The sequence below is a fragment of the Pelmatolapia mariae genome, linkage group LG12 (genome assembly GCF_036321145.2).
Source record: "Pelmatolapia mariae isolate MD_Pm_ZW linkage group LG12, Pm_UMD_F_2, whole genome shotgun sequence".
NCBI classification, from domain to species: Eukaryota; Metazoa; Chordata; class Actinopteri; order Cichliformes; family Cichlidae; genus Pelmatolapia; species Pelmatolapia mariae.
In genome coordinates, this window is record NC_086237.1 from 17,293,553 (window position 1) to 17,299,935 (window position 6,383).

The window sequence follows — 6,383 nt, forward strand, 5'->3', positions numbered from 1 at the left end:
ATTAAGGGATTTCTTAATAGAGCTGAATGTCTGGAGTCCCTCGCTTCAGCCAATTCATGACATCCATCTGTCCTCGCTCTCAAAAGATGCCGGCAGGTGGAAGAAAAGCACAGAGCATTTGCATTTTGGGGCCCATTTATTCTTCAGAGTCCATGGGTCAGTCCAGTAAAAAGCTTGCCTGTATTGTAAAATTATAGAGTTGAAGTATGTTAAAAACACTAACTCCTGGGAAATGCAAGGACTTTGGACCTGCGTATGGTGCAGCCGAGAGAAGCAAAGAGAAGTAGCACACTTTACGTTGTGATGAAGTCCTTGTAGAACTGAATGCAGTTAAGCAATAAAGTTGTTGTGATGCCATATTGCAACAGGTGCATTTAGTTACACAGACCTCATGCAGATTTATTTCAGATCCAATCAGGATAATGTAATGCGGATGAAGTAAGACCTAATGAGTAATCACTTGCATGTAAGGACAGACTACTAGTACTTGAAGTTTCTGCGACTCTGTAAATCCCTATCCTGGCTGTACACAGACCCTTGACTATACTTCCTATAGTTGGTTAGATACCAAAGGCTCTTCTGGACTCTCCTTCACTGTCATCACTAGATATCCTGTGACCTTCCTAGCACTGATTTCCCCCCCCACCCCCCACCAGAGCAGCACACGAGCTTTCCACTGGAAGGTGATTGAGCATGGCACCCTGCTCTACCCTGTCCTGCTTTGTCTGGGGACGTGTGCCTGTGTCAGGATCCACAATTAGTGGGGCGCGTCCCCTACCATTAATCACAGAGCAGTCCTGGATCTCAGTACCCTACAGCCACACTTACTGACAACTTACTCAGCATCAGCAGCCTTATGCTAGCATCCTCAAACACAGCGAGGCTATGTGAAACCAAACGTATTCTGTTTTTTTTTTTTTTTTCTTTCTCCCATAGAGTCTAACATTGCATTTCAGTATAAGAACTCACTGAACTGATGCTTTATCTTGTATTTTATTCAGCATTGTCACCACATGAGATCTTCTCAACATGTAAAATATGCACGGATGTAAAACTGAAATCCCACAGATGACTTTGCAGTGTCACATGAACTTTGCAGCCCGTGCGATGTACACCAGTGAAGTCATGAAAAACAATACGTGCTTTTGGCAGAACGAACTGCAGACAGACGGCAAACACAAACCTGACCTCTTGAGGGGAAAGTATATCCCCAATTCCCATTTCACTCAGAGTATTCAGATCAATACAGTGGCAAGATGTTAAATATTTGTCATCAGACGATCACACATTGATGAAACAAATCAATGGGTGATAGGAGGCAATGAGACAGAGCTGTGTGCTTGCTTACCTAGCTCCTAAGGGACGGGGAGGGAAAAGAACGGGAACGATGGAGGGAGACAAAGATTTGTGGCTCTCGGGGGCTGAGATTTTTCTCTTGGGTACTATTTGTTTGTCTTTTTTTTCTTTTTTTTTGTCGATGAGGGACAACCATGAGGAAAAGGATAAAGGAACTCATGGGTGGAGGTGTGAAGAGTTTCCCCTGAGAAAACGCAGAAAATTCCATGCAGTTCATTTAGTAAGCTTTGCATTCTTTACCCACATGCTTGTATATAAGACATCACACACATAATTCTCTGACATAAACTGATATGTTGAAGCACAGACACACTTTGTCCCACACTTACACACAAACACTGCTCTGTATGCTCTGACTGTCTTTATTTAACGCATAATGAATTTTTTGCTGGCTTTCTTTCGATCTCTCTCTCTCTCTGTCTTTCTCTGTGCTCTCTGTGCTTTGTAAAAACAGAGGAATGAAAAGCAGCCAGATGGTAGCTCAGGCCTAATATAAAATCAATACACTGCCTCCAAGAGAACTGAAGGGGGAGAAAAAAAGAAGAAGAGTTAGTGGGGAAAAAAAAGAACATTTAAACACCAAATTTGCCAAAATAGAGTTCTTTGGTCTCTCCTTTTCTCTCTGCTCTCTCTTTCTTCTCCTCTTTTTCTCTCTTTCTGTTTTTTCCCCCTCTCTGACACAAATATGTGAGCCGAGACATGCACGCACAAATTGAGTCAGTGTGCTTCAACCACTCTCTTCAGCTTTGAGTACACCTGTGCTGCCGAACTTCCCCACCTACTGTCTCGCTATGCACCTCTGGGGCACGCAATAAGGCTTGCTCGTGTGCGCGAGTGTGTGTTTGTGTGCGTGCCAATGATAGCACACAAGGATGTCAGGACATCTCATTGGGCCCTAAATTGAGAGGGAGGAGGGCAAGGTAGAGATAGCCTTTGAAGAGGAAGAGGACTGAGGGCCATTGAGAAATCATTAGGGTAATGATAATTGGCGCAGTGAATAAGCAAAGAGACAAGAGGAGGAGGACAATATATATGCATTTGTGTGTGTGTGTGTGTGTGTGTGGTGGGGGGGTTAACAGATGCGGTGTTGCAAGAAACTGTGATTGACAGCTGCGTGCTAGATGGCGATATGGGTGCACAACTTTTTTTAAATGTGTTTGTGAAAAACAGGAAGATTGTGTGTTTTTAAAATGGAGAACGACAGATGTGTGTGTGTGTGTGTGTGTGTGTGTGTGTGTGTGTGTGTGTGTCAGCTCCACTCTGTGTGTAAGGAGCAGTAAAGCCTGTCCCCCAGTGACTGGGCCTGCTTGCTGGGTGACAGATAGCCCAGGGAGAGAGGGGACACCAGGCTGTTTAGCTGATAATTAAGGAGGTTTTATCTTAATTTGAGCTGTTACTCTCTATCCTCTCCTGTGATTTATGAGTCACTGGCCAGCCCTGCTCCCCTGCTCTGCCCCTTAGCTTTGGGAACAAGACAAAGGAACCTCTTCCCTTTCTACAAACACATTCATAAATTCCACATGTACATTATCACCAGTGCAAACTCTGTAGCACTGACACACACAAACTGATAATTACACAGATCCTAAGGAATACATTTGCACACGAGATCTCAGAGGAGCCCATGGGCTCAAAGCCCACAGTATCAGCACGCTGGCTGATTGATATCTGCCTGCTGCGGTGCAACAGGTCTCTTCCACCTCCTTTATTCTCCTCAGTGAGGCTCTGGTGGTAATGAATCATATGTGAAAAAGGGGTTGAAGGTTTAACCTCTCACAAGCTGGCCTGCGAGAGAAATGGAGAACGGCACAGTATTCAGTTTCTGCAAGGTGGAGTGACCGCAGGCAAGAGTTAACTCGATCTTCAGCTGGGTGGGGTATGAGGTGAAGAGAAGGCAGGGTGGAGGAGTTGGGGGGGTAGAACAGGCAAACAATGCAAGCCACTGTTCTCAACCTATCACCCCCTGGGGTCACAGAGGAGAAGACATGCTAGTGCAACCTCATCTCCTCCAGTCGCCTTTCACATAAAGGCCGGGGATTTCTCCTGTGCCCCGGCTTGGATGTTGTTTTTACCAAGATAGTGGGTAGGTCTTTTGGCCGAGCATGTTTCAGGCTGTGCTGTAATAATCCCACAGGTATTTGGCCTCAGGGAGGGACCTTCACACCTCCGCAAAAAAAAGGAAAGTAAAAAATAATGTTGGCAGGTGTGTAAACTCAGACGTCATTCTCTGCGTCTTTCTTTTTGAGCTGCGTTTGTCCAAACTTTTCCAGTTAGTCTACATTCAGGAGATTTTTCTGTTGTGTAGTACAACAGTTCAAACCGGTCACAGTTTTTCTAGCGCTATGACCTTTAACTTGTTATCTCTGCCGTTTCCATAACAAGTTCGTAATTGTTTTGACCGGAAAAAAGACAAAGACAAGTAAAAAGAAATCCAGCGGGAGGAATTCCTATGTGAAGGAATTTTAAAGATGTTTTCGTCTTCGTGGACCAAAACTTAAAAAAAGCCAAAGGCGCACTTAGTCAGAGAGCATGTGTGTGCTTGTGGACGAGGCAGTTTGTGATGAGGCGTGCAACAGGGCTAGATGTCCAACAGTGGGAGTCAGAAACATGTTTGTGTTTCTAAACGCGGCCTCCCTGTTTGCTCTTATCTCTTTTCTGGTGGGACGAGTGAAGAGGTTAAAAAGGAAGTTAGTGGTTTCAGCCAAAGGCACAGAGTCGTCTCGGGGCACGAAACCTCATCTGTCCCCTCTTCTAGCCATATAGGCTCTTAACTTTCACCCCTGACCCTGTCACACCCTCCTCTGTGCTCCAGCAACAACAAAAGCAGGAGATTAGGGAAATCAACAGGCTAGAGGGGATTACTGTAGCCCTTTTCATCTCGGCCTGTGCTCACAGTTGACACAATCTATTAGCAGTACTTCAACTTAATCTGAGTGCAGTTTACTTTTTAGTTTGTGTATTTATGTTAGAAATGGTTTGTACATAGACTTAATTGTAGAAAAAGTCCACAGAAAAAACTGGCCGTGTGTGCTTTTCATTTATAAAATTTAGATTAATAAACACACACAGCCACATGCAGCGGCTTAGCTGCCGGAAACACTAACATGTGTTTGTTGCTTTGCGTTAATTTTAGGGGGTGTCTCTGAAGACAGACACTGGAGAGTCCAGCAGGAAGTCACTGGAGTTTTACCCCTCTGAGCTAGAGAGGTGCAAAAGCTCAGCAGAATGTGCAAGCGGGAGTAAATAATGGATAACTGTTTAGCCGTCTTTATTGTGTTTTGTTGCTGCAGTGGCCTCTGATTAATAAAAATCTTGTGTTGCTGCGCAAAGTTGGCTGCAAGATACAGAATGGCTAAGTAAGCTTTAAAACAAAATGCAGAAAGTTGCTTTTGCAAAAGCACAGGATTCAGTTTCTGCACACTTGTCTTTTAATTACAGTTAAGTTCTTCTTCTTTCTCCAGAAAACCCTGCATATCCTTTTCTTTACTTTTTTTTTGTGAACCATGCCTGAATCGCTTTCGGCTCTCAGGGTCTGGCAGCAAGTCAAAACTGTGTGCTCGACCCTCTGGAAGCACGTCTGCTAACCGTTAAGCCGTTTAGCTCCTAATACCAACAACAAACACTCTTTCTGTGTTGGCCCTGGGCATAGAGCACAGAGCTGCCTGTGAGGGAGGTCAGACAACTCTATAATCGGACTCTACCCATCTGCCCTCTCCTCTTCCACACTGAGCGGCAGGTTGGGCTCCTCGGCAGGGGACTAAGTGGGACATGGGGACACAGATGCCCACTGACACTGGACCACTCGGGGAGCTTAAGCCTCAGTGTAGCCACAGTCCGATCTCACAATGAGCAACTCCTTTAATGATGATGCTTGTGTGTGTGTGTGGATATTGTATGTATTTAGCACCTGTGAGCAGGAATAGGTGGATGTGTGAGAGCTGGTTTTATGAGCATGCATAATTGTGTGTGGAGAGGTGTGTGTGTGTGTGCCTTTATATTTATGAAGTGCTAGATCAGACATTTAATTTGCCACAGCCTAGTGAATGTGCAGAGAGGCGTCTCAGTAGATGTGTGCTGTCACCACCCTCTCTGCCATGTCTCTGCATCGTACTCCTTTTCCTCCCACCCTCATTCTCTCTCCTCTTCTTCCGCACTCCCTTCCTCAACCTTCTCGCCTGTTCCTGCACCCCATGCTGGGGCTAATTTTAGAGTTTCTTCCCTGAATCCCAGAGTGCAGGTGGTGGTTGTCTCTCCACCCCTGCCTAGCTGAGAAGCTTTGCTCATGGATGTGCTCCACAGAGTGCTTCAGTGCTCCTCTGGGGCATGTAAAAGGTGTGCTGGAGGGGAGGGGAGATTGAGCACTGGGGAAAGTGGGGGTGGAGGCAGGTAAGCTACAGCTCCATGCTCTTTAACCATGCCAAGATGCCATGGTAACAGCAATCTACCTCGTTAATGGGTTATTTTTCTCATTCTTTTCTTTTGTTTCTCCCCCCCTCTCTGCTGTTCACCCTATTCACTGGAAGAGTGCTGTTCTCCACTCAGGAGTGTAAGCTCACAGGTGATTGGCTCAGCAGAATCCCTGGTGACGTATTAGCAGCCAGACAGTACACATACTGTTCTGAACACACTAACAGGCAGCTTTCTGTCAGACAAACTCAAATAAGACACATGTAACTGAACACGCACACCCCAGAAATGCAGTTTAGATTCATGCGTGGAGTGTCTGCCTTTAATGTTCTAAATGAAATCAGTTTTTCCACCGATCATGGGTAAAATTGGCTTGCAGCACCATTTGCAATGCGATTTTGAACACTCTGTGTACAGTCCTGAATTTACTGTGAATTCAGGAGTGTGTAAAAAAAAAAAAAAAAAATAAATAAAAAATCAAGAAGCACAGCTGTCAATAGATAAAATTCCCCTTTCAAATTGAATGATAGCTCTACTGTAGAGCAGTAAATCAATCACTTAACATAAAACACATTTTTTAAAATAATTTTTGAATTTACTTTGGAATTGATTTAAAATCG